Source organism: Capsicum annuum, chromosome 10 (assembly GCF_002878395.1).
Source record: "Capsicum annuum cultivar UCD-10X-F1 chromosome 10, UCD10Xv1.1, whole genome shotgun sequence".
In the NCBI taxonomy this organism is placed as follows: domain Eukaryota; kingdom Viridiplantae; phylum Streptophyta; class Magnoliopsida; order Solanales; family Solanaceae; genus Capsicum; species Capsicum annuum.
The window spans coordinates 155,699,115-155,710,066 of NC_061120.1; the positions used below are offsets into that span (position 1 = coordinate 155,699,115).

Sequence of the window (10,952 nt, forward strand, 5' to 3'; positions counted from 1 at the left end):
TATCAGAATACCATAAAGCAGAATGCTTTTTTAATAGAGGCAATTTTTGCTTATTTCTGTATCCTGTGAACTATTTTAGCATGTATGAGGATGCCACTGTTGTGTAGGTTTAAATTCAAATCGGATCGACATAATGGACTGTGCAGAATTTTGTGAACTTTTGACATAAAGGTGTTGTATATCTAATTGTTGATTGCGCTGTTCAAGCCTCTGGATTTGTGTTATATGCTTTGATAAAATGACCAAGAAGGTAAGCTTAGCACTTAGTGAAAAGAGTATAGACGTTGATGTTTCTTCGTTGGAGATTTTGCTATTGTGGTTGATGAGTGATGCCCATTACTGGAAGAATTACTATTTGTAGTAAATGGATAATTATCAGTGGCGATACCTGGTAAGCCTCTTACACCCTTTTTTTCTTTATTTTTTATAGTATGTCATCAAGCGCCCTACAGGTACTCTACATCTGCTACTCAAAACATTACTCCTACAGGTATTTTGTCAACCACAGTGTTACACAATTACAACGGTTATTGAGAAAGTCAAGATAGCTGGTACCAACATACTAGCTGGCGGCTTTACTATTTCACCTTCTATAATGTCAACTCTGTAAATATGTAAATACATGCATACGTTTTCATGGACGGTGCAAACGTCACAAGGGCGTAAACAACAGGTATCTACAGCATTAGGTATATTTTTGTCAATTGACATACTTTTTTCAACATGATGATTTATTTCAATTTATGTTCATAATTGAAATTTTGTTTCATTCATTCTTTAGTATTTGATCTCTTGCATGAAAAAAATAAATTCCATTTGTTATATATTAGTATTATGATGGTATCGACAATGAGTGTGGTGATAATCGTCCTTCAATCTAATTTATTCTCACGTGATATATTTTTTTCAATGAAACCAGCACACTGTTCTTTTCCATCGCCATTGTTCTTCTGTCGAAGGTTTAGAGCTGAAAATTTAAGTAAATAGAAGTTCATTGGAGTATTATGGTAGTTGGTATCTTATTCCTCCTCCCGCCAAGGATATAGAAGTATTAAAGAAAAAGAAAGATCAAGGTTCTGCTATCCATCAATTTGAATTCTACATTCCAAGTCATTTGCTATATCACTTTTAAGTCATGAATAACTTCAAGCACAATAAAAGGGGATGTACCGTCCTTTTAACTATCCCGCAGTTTAGGCCTAACTAATCAAACATAGTTCATGCTTTGAAGAATTGTGTGTTTATAGTTGAACGATTATGTACTTGACTTAAATTTCATTTTTGCTTTATCAGTGCCCCAGACTTAGTTATCTTCTCTTTCAGTTTTGCCCAAATCCTAAATTTACTGTATCAAAATATTTTTTTTCACTTTTACTTGTCACTTTAGCATCTTATTAGATTCATATTAGAGTCAAGCTCTTTCCCTATGCAGATATTACCTTCATAGTGTATTCCATATTTCTCCTTGTGAATCTTAAATTATATCACCTTCTGTGTGGTTTTCGTTGCTCACTTGTACACCTACTTCTGTGTCGTCTGCTTGTCATTCATTTGTGATGTAGATGCATTTCGAGGAAGGCTTGTCAGCATGACATAAAGCAAGAGAGTCTACTAAGCTTATTACCAAGGGCATCAGGGGTAAAAGTGCCTCTGAGAAACTAACTGAAGAAGGACTTGTCAAATTTTCTGCTAGAGTTGCTATTCAGGTGAGTATAGGATGCTTGTAAGCCAACATTGAAAATATCTTCACTAGTCAGCAAAATGTAGTGTATTTTAGGTGCATATCCCTGTTTTTTTTCCTTCTCTGAATTTTATCTGCTTTCTGGAGGTTATTCTCTGGTATCGAAGAGTTGATGCTCTGGACGAGAGCTATTTTAATTTCCCATGAAACTTCTGCAAGGATCCAGAATCATGGGATATTCTTCTCAAAACAGCAAGATTTTTATGTCCATTTCATTTCTCATCTCTAGATTTCATATAACTCTCTTGCATTCACTATCTGTTTTAGGAAAATTGTATGTGTTGGAATATGAGTAGGAATCTCGAACTGTGGTGTTTTCCTTTGTTAATCATGTCTGAGTAAATTTCTAGATACAAGTCAATTATTTTCTTTTTCTTTTTCTATCATGAGATGCAATTGTGCTTTGTGACATGATATTTCACAATATAACTTGGTACCTTTTTCTTATCCATTGACTGGAATCGTATAAGAAATATTTAAGTCTCAAAACCAAGTTTATATCCATCGCTTGAATTATGATGCTCAGGAAGAGTGGGACTGAAATTGTGCGACGATTCTAATTTCAGGGCCACATTTGTTGGAATTGCATATGGTATGCTACAATTTTATCATCAACTATTTTTGTGCCAATGGCTGCCCATGCTCTAAATAACCTATTAGGAGGCATCATATGGCGCTACACATCAGATTAGTCAAAATAGATTTGTAAATTCTTTTGCACTGCAGTTCTATTAATGTCTTTTAATTTCTCGAAGAAAGTTTCCTTCTCACACACATTTGATCTCTGGATTCAGCTTAAAGTAATATCTATAAAAGTATTACGAAGGGTATCTGCAAATCTTAAATAGAGACTTGAAAGTGTCTTCAGAGTCTGATACCTTTTATGCTACTCAAGTAGTTACGAATCTGCAAAGACAGCAGGTTCAATCGTGATTAATTGCTTGCAATTACTTGGAAGCAAACATAGATCTGATGGATATATTAGTAGCAGGGTAAGCAGTGGTAGAAAAGAGGCTTACAAATATGGTGGCATGTTATTATCATGTGTTTATTGCATTATCAAATTGACTCAGTTCTAAAATTGTTTATATTATTTTTGGGTTTTTCTTTTCTAATACAAATTGTCGATTCATATGCATGGGCAAGCTAGAACAAATTATTTGAATGAAAGAATCATTGGAAAGTAGAAAATATAGAGAATTTATATTACTCCTTCCATCCCATTTTGTGGCGCCCTTTCCTTTTCAGTCCATCGCAAAAAGAATGTCACTTTACTATAATTAGAAATTATTTAGCTTTAAGATTCCTCTTTTACCCGTAATGAAATGATTTATAGCCAGACAAATATCTAAGGATTGTTTTAGACCACAAGTTTCCAAAGTCTTCACTTTTTTCTTGAACACGTGGAAAGTCAAAGGGTGCCACACAAAATGGGACGGAGAGATTACTTTTTATTAATTTCTTTATTTTGTATATTATTGGCCCAAGATAAGCTTAAATTGTGTTACATGGTCAGCGAGGATTTATATAACCGAGACCAACTGTTTGGGGTTAAGGTGTTGTTGTAATCAAATTAACTCCTTGATTCACATATTGAGTTACGTTTCTTTTTTTTTTTGGTCTCAATGGGACTGAGGTAGTAAACTTACCATTTTTGAAGTCTTGATAGGATAGATTTTTTTAGGAAATTTGTTTCCTGGGAAGAAATGATGATTTTGAAGACCATTTGTCTATCTTTTGGCTATTGGTATATGGATTTCTGATGATTCTGTTTCCTTGTTGTTTAGGTATGAGAATACAGATATGGATTTGCATTATAGTACAATGCTTAGGGAATGCATCCGACACCAGAGTGTTGCAAGGTGAATCAAATGAAACTTTTTTCTTGGGGGGGAGGGGGATCAGTAAGAATTTTGCTTTTGACTGTGTCAAACAATTGTATATTGTTTGAATTGATATTTATCTGATCTAAAATTAAATTACATATTTGCTTTCTTTTTGAAATCTGTAATGAAACATTTTCCGACCTTATGCTGCTACTGCTGGATCTATTTTTTGAGAACTTACATGTATGCTTCTGTTGTTAGGTATGTCTTGGAGCCAGTGCATGTGAAGAAGTTTTTTTGATTATATCCAGCTGCCAAATTTTGACATTGTTGCTGATGCCGCTGCAACTTTTAAGGTTGGGTCCTTTTACTTATGTTAATGGAATGAATAAGTCAGCAGTCACGGCAGCTAAGACGGCCGCTTTTGAGAGCTTGTATGCAGGGTTACAGGGGAAAGAAGGGGAGAAAAAGTTGTTTAGACTCGCTAAGGCTAGGGAGAGGAAGGGTCGTGACCTCGATCAGGTGAGGTGCATTAAGGGGGAGGACGGTAGAGTGTTGGTGGAGGACGGCCACATTAAGAATAGATGGCAGTCGTACTTTCATAGGCTCTTGAATGACGAAGGGGATAGAGCTATTGTGTTAGGGGAACTGGAGCACTCAGAGGAGTGTCGGGATTTTAGCTATTGTAGACGTTTTAAGGTAGAAGAGGTTAGAGAGGCTGTTTGCAGGATGCGAAGGGGTAGGGCGACGGGGCCGGACGAGATACTGGTGGAGTTTTGGAAGTTCGTTGGAGAGGCTGGTGTAAGGTGGTTGACTGGATTGTTTAATGAAATCTTCAAGACGGCAAAGATGCCCGAGGTTTGGAGGTGGAGTACCATGATCCCTCTCTATAAGAATAAGGGTGACAGAGTTGCAATAACTATAGGGGGATTAAGTTATTGAGTCACTCTATGAAGATTTGGGAGAGAGTGGTCGAGGTGAGGCTGAGACGGATAGTGTCTATTTCGGAAAATCAGTTTGGATTTATGCCTGGCCGCTCGACGACGGAGGCAATTCACCTGGTGCGGAGGTTGGTGGAATAGTATAGGGAAAGGAAGAAGGACCTGCACATGGTGTTTATCGACCTGGAGAAGGCTTACGACAAAGTCCCAGGGAGGTGCTTTGGAGATGCTTGGAGGTGAGTGGAGTACCGCTGACATATATCAGAGCAATTAAGGATATGTATGATGGAGCGAAAACTCAGGTGAGGACGGCGGGAGGAGACTCAGAGCATTTCACTGTCTTGACAGGATTGCATCAGGGATCTACTCTTAGTCCCTTTTTGTTTGCGTTGGTGATGGGAATACACTGGGTTTGTTGTTGTTGTTGTTGTAATGGAATGAATAAGTTATGGATGATCATTGTTCCTTGAAAATATTCTGTCGTCATTCAATGACTATTTAAGCAAATATATCATCAATCTTATTCCCTATTGCACTAGCAAACCTCTTAAGAAAGGGAGGAAAAAGAAGCCAATTGAACTCCACGACACCCTTGGCTGTACAAGGTGTGCTTAGCTTGCTTCTATCAAATCAACTGATTGGGCTTCTTAACATCTGCAGTAAGAAGTTTCTAAATTAATTCCTTCTGAAATTCAGTAGATTGGTTGTACTATGAACATTACCTAGCTAATAGTGGTCTTGACATATTTATTGTTGTTCTGAGAAGATTTTGCTCTTTCCTAAGAGTTGCTTCTCATTCCTACTGCATTTTTATCCCAACTTGGTTGGAATTTTTTTGGCCAGGAACTCTTGACGAGGCACAAATCAACAGTAGCTGAGTTTCTTTCGAAGAATTATGACTGGGTAATAGATTTAGTATATTTTTCTAATTGCTTATTATTATACACCCCCAGACCCCACTTGTGAAATTACACTTGGTATGTTGTTGCTTATTATTGCCTCATGCGAGTGAACTGTTTGAACCATAGTTGCGAGGTTGCTTGTCTTTCAGTTGTACACATGCAAGCTTGTTTTGTGAACTATACTTAAAAGTTGTTCTCTAGAAAATTCTTGCTTTTTATAGCTTTGATTTATGCAACTATGCTCTCAAGATACTTTAAATGCGTTTTGTCGTTGACACTGTTATGTTCTTTATTACAATGACATGATTCTCGTAGTACTGATGGAGCACTCAGTTTATGCACTCTTCACCTTACTTTCTTGGGGCTTAATGACTATCAGACCCTACTTTATTATCTTAGAAACTCTTGCTTTCACCCAATGGTGCCTCTTGAGGCACCTTTCCATCATCAACAAAGGGGTGATAAATTTGTGACAACTGACATGTAATTGGAAAGAGAAATTTTGTTAAGAACCCTAGTGTCAGTTCTTGTTGCTGCCCTTTTCCTTTCACCCAGGTTTATGTCATTGAGGGTAGGGATAAATAGGATCAACTGTTATCATCTGAAGGATAGGGGTAGGAGGACTTTGGTGTCAGCTACATGAACATAAGTATTTTGTACTTGGGCTTAATATTTGATACATTAATGTGTTCAAAATATTTCTGTATGATATTTCATTTTATTACTTCTTATAGCTTTTTCTGGTTTTGTTGTTGGATTTTCTCATCAATTACTCTTACCTCAATAAATGAATCATGAGGAACTTATTCTGTGCTGGTTTTGCTTTTAGTTCTTTGCGGAGTAGAACTCAAAACTGCTCGAATCCAGTAATTACATCTCCAGAAGACAAGCTATCAAGGTAAGGGAAGCCACCACTCTTCTTGTGGACAACTTGTGCTGAATAATATTCTTCCGAAAAAAATCTGTTCCTTCGGAAAATATCCACATCTTTCGGAGAGTATCTCTGCCGAACTGTATACACTAGCTCATAGTGTTTGATGTGCATTTCTACCACATATACATAGAAAACATCTTTTCGATCCCTTGAATACTAATCCTTATTTTGTTGAATTAGTTGTTTTTGCATCTTCCTTTACTCGGGGCTGTGTTTGAAGTTGACATCATAATTTCGTTAGATTACACTTTTATATGTACCTTGTGGGTTGGGGTTAGGATAAATCCTCTTTCCATGATTAAAGCAGGGAAGAAGAAGAAACTGAGGGGCTTGGATAAGAGAAAATTGAGTGAAATTCATGTATTCAGAACTAAGCAGTTGTACTGTTTCACTAGAATGGAGAGATACAATCTGTTGATTGACGGGAAACAGAACCTTTTGACTTTGAGGAGAAATTTCCAATGGTTCAGTTTTTTTTCTTTTATTCAAGATCTTTGTCATTTCTTTCTAACCATAAATTCATATTATTATACATCACTAAAGGTCATTTTAACTCGAGAGTTTTTCTTCCTCATACAGTGAGTCTTTCCAATTTTTGTTTAGGCAATTGTGACTTGTAGCCTGAGAGGAATTCCTTTTTCGTTAATTTTATTTTAATCTTGAAAGATGTTTGTTTTATTGTTGCAGCTTTTGGGAGATATCCTGCTCGACCTCTCAAATTCTGCCGTAATGACGCGTTACGTTAGTTCAAGAGACAACTTAAGGATACTTTTGAATCTTCTCAGGGTATTGAGGCATATTTGGTTTCATTTGTTCTCATTTCAGCCCTCTTTTCTGACCACCACTCTACTTTATTTACTTGTTTTTTCTTGTAGTTTCGTCATCGACATCAACCGACTATCTTCCTATTTTGTGGGTGGTGGGAAATTTATCCTATCTATGATGAAACGGCTGCAGTTGATGTTTGCTTTGCAACACCAGTTCAATGTTTTTGTATGATAAGTCCAACACTCCCAACTCAACCCAATGGACAAATCGTTAACTTGTGAAATGAGTAAATATTAGATGTACCACTTTCTGCTTAGAACAAATAGACTTGGAATTTGATTAATTTTTTTCCCGTAAACGACCTGGAATTTGAATATATCAGTCACTCATGTGAACAAGTTAAGAAACTAGGGTATCAAATTTTCACCCTAAACAAGACCCATGACTTCACCAGTGTGGCACAATGTGTTGTTTCGACAAACAATATGTCGTTTTAGAGTGATTACAGATTGACCTTTTAAAACATGCATAAATATTTCCTGGGACAGAGTGGTAAGTTTTATGAGGATAGAGAAAGTTGTGTGGCGCCTTTCCGCCATCACTTTTGTTGAGGACTTGAAAAGCGTAGCATCACAGTTGATTTTCAGATGGTTATCATGTCAAAAAGTCACTTTCTTTGTTGAGAAAATTGGAATCAAATAGAAAAGTGACCTTTTGTGATAGTAACTATTAGTCGAGTGACCATCTGCGAATCAACCCCCTAGCACCGAGAAAAATGACTAGGCTATCAAATTATCTTCTTGAATTGCTGTCATTTCTTGTTTATTGCTGAATTCCTTCTTTTGCAGGAGTCGAGCAAGAATATCCAGATAGAAGCATTCCATGTTTTCAAGGTACATATTAATTTCAACATTTTCCGTGTTTGCCTGTGCTGACTGTTCCGATCTCACTATTTTATTGTAGTTGCTGATCTTTTTTCAGTATGAGTATTTTCCATGATTTCTTCACTTCCATTATTTCTTTCGATCTTTTTTCTTGAGCCAAGGATGATATATGTAGCAACAGAATATGCTGGTAAGCATTTCATTTTCCTGTCAATCTACGCGCAAACATTTGTGGTGATTTCAGTAGTATATTCAAGCTTTTGGTGTTCTAATACATCTTATAATGATTTATTTCAGTTTCTCATTTGACATAAACAACAAAGATGGTAAAAAAATTCCAGGATCAAGATCTAGACTGTTTAGTCATTGTCTAAATCTTATGTCACCTAATTAACTGTTGACAGATGAGATGATTTTGAGTATTAATTTTAATGACTAATCTTTTAGACAACTAGGATTTGCTTAATCTTATATTTTGATGTATTTTAGATGATTCTTTTTGCCCATCTGCTAAGCTAACTCATTAGCTTGGTAAAATCACCACAAAAGCTGATGTCTTTAGTTTCGGTATGGTCCTAATGGAGGAGTTAACTGGATGGATGGCACTTGATGAGGACAGACCAAATGAGAGCCAATACTTAGTTGCATAGAACATCAAATCCTCTAAAGAGAAACTTATTGCAGCGATTGATCCAGCTCTGGATGTGAAACAGGAGAGTACATTAGATAGCATCTACACTGTTGCGGAACTTGCTGGTCACTGCACAGCAAGAGAGCCTGCCCAATGGCCCGATATGTCCCATGTTGTGAACATGTTTGCGCCCCTTGTTGAGAAATGGAATCCTCTTGAGGAAGATACAGACGGCGAGTGTGGTATCGATTACAGTCACTCAACCAAATAGTCAAAGGCTGGCAAGAATCGGAAGGAAAAAACTTGAGTTGCGTCGACCTTGAAGAATCTAAAGGCGGTATCCATTCAAGGCCTATTGGATTTGCCGAGTCCTTCACATCAGTTGATTGTATATAAAACATGGTTCTGCACTGTGTAGTAGATCTGATTATCCTATTTAATAAATGTGGATAGCATTTTTGTTTGTTTTGTGTGAAATTTTGTTCCTGTTTATCTCTGTTTTCTTTCATTTTTGTTTGTATAAATCTTGATTTCACATGTTCTGTTCTTCTATTCCTACAGGACCACACAATTCAGGCTTAAGTCCGAACTTTGTTCTCGATTCAAATTAACTTATTATCATTCAATTATATGCAATTTGATTATTTTATTAGCTTCGTAGCAAAATTACGCATTGCACGGCCATACATATCTAGTACCAGTTCTACATGTTACATTTACTCAAACTTGTTTCATTTTTAAGAAATTAATGAGCTAATTGACTAAGATACACACGTCAACTTTCCATATGCTAATTGACTTCCTTTATAGACTGGTTACTAATAATCCGTGCAAGCAAGTGATACAAGTGAAATGGCTGCCTTAGCTTTCGATGACATCATTCAAAGTCACTACATGAAGAATCAAGCTTTGGTCCTATGAAGGGCACAGGATCATACTTGTAGGGGCTATTTTGAGCATGCCATCAAATAAACCCGTGTGTGGAAGATTGCTTGGAGCCTTGAAGACTCGAGGACTCACGGGTTTGGACCACATTTGATGGTTCACGGTTTTGGCCCGTTTTATTGAGGTCATTTTGGTCACTTAGCCTCAAGGACATTTTGGTCTTTTAGCCTTGTCTAAATGGCACTCCATTGCCACCCACCTCATTAAGGGCATTGGAGTCATTTTATCTTTCTTTTGTAATATACTATATATAGCCTATTTTAGGTCATTTCTGTTTAGTTAATGAATGATGGACATTTGAAAGACTTATTCTCTCTTTGGAGAGTGCAACACCTTAGTATAGTTCTTAGTTAGGGTTTGAAAAAGTTATTCTTAGTATAGGGTTTGGAAAAGCCAATATTGTTCTTTGCTTGGAAACAATGGATCTTGAGGTGAGTGATTCCCTTGGCGCTCACCGTAAGAGTGTGGTGTTGTTGTTACATTAATTAGGGGTTTAGTGTTTGAATCACACTTTATTCCTAAGTCTTGTAACAAATCTATATCTCACTATCTATCATTTTATTCTTGTAATCTTGTTATTGTTTGTAGTGGACTGTTTTTGTGTCTTGTTGAATCCGAAAATTTGTGTTCTTGTTGTCATCTTGTTCTTCACGATTTATGGCTGTTTGGGTGTCAAATACACCTTTGTTTCTTGTATTCTTGTTGTATTTGTCGAATCTGAGTGAGGTCTCTATTTGGTCCACGATTTGTTGTGATTTATGGATTGTTTTGGAGGGTGTATTGGACTGTTTGTGGCTGTTTCGTGTTTCCTTGTTTGTTTCGTATTATTTGGTATCAAAGCATGGCTTGATCTTGTTCCTACAAGATCAATCTTGGGCTTGTTTGTTAGAAAATTCAAAAAAAAAAGTTAAAAATTGAAAATTCTAGAAAAATAGCAATGTGTCCGTGTTTGTGTTCTTGGCCAAAATTGTGTTCTTGTTATGTCTTGGCCGAGATTTGTTTGTTGTGTGACTAGATCTAGTAGTGTTCTTGTTTGTTTTGTTGTTTCTAGTATTAGTTTTCTTGTCCACTAACACTTTGAGTCTAGATCTAAACTTGAGCTTGAACTTGTTGAAAGTTGTTGTTGTGAACATAAGTTTGGCCCATTGTTGTGGTGGACTGTTTTGGCCGTGTGGTTTCTTCTGGATGTTCTAAACTTGACCACGTGATATTGTTGTTACTTGGTAGCTTGAGAACCATTTTGTTGAAGTTGTAGTTGTCTTAGCCAAGTGTTGGAGATATTATTATTGTGGATTGGAGTTGGCCGTTGGAATTATTGTTGTTCTTGAAGATTGTTGTTATTGTTCTTGGTGTGGTCGTTGTTGTTCTTGAAGTTCTTCA

General features: G+C 36.6%; 1 pseudogene; it reads left to right on the top strand.

The window, feature by feature from the left end:
- Nucleotides 1–2,554: 2,554 nt before the first annotated feature.
- Nucleotides 2,555–9,090, top strand: LOC107844409 (annotated as a pseudogene).
- Nucleotides 9,091–10,952: the final 1,862 nt, after the last annotated feature.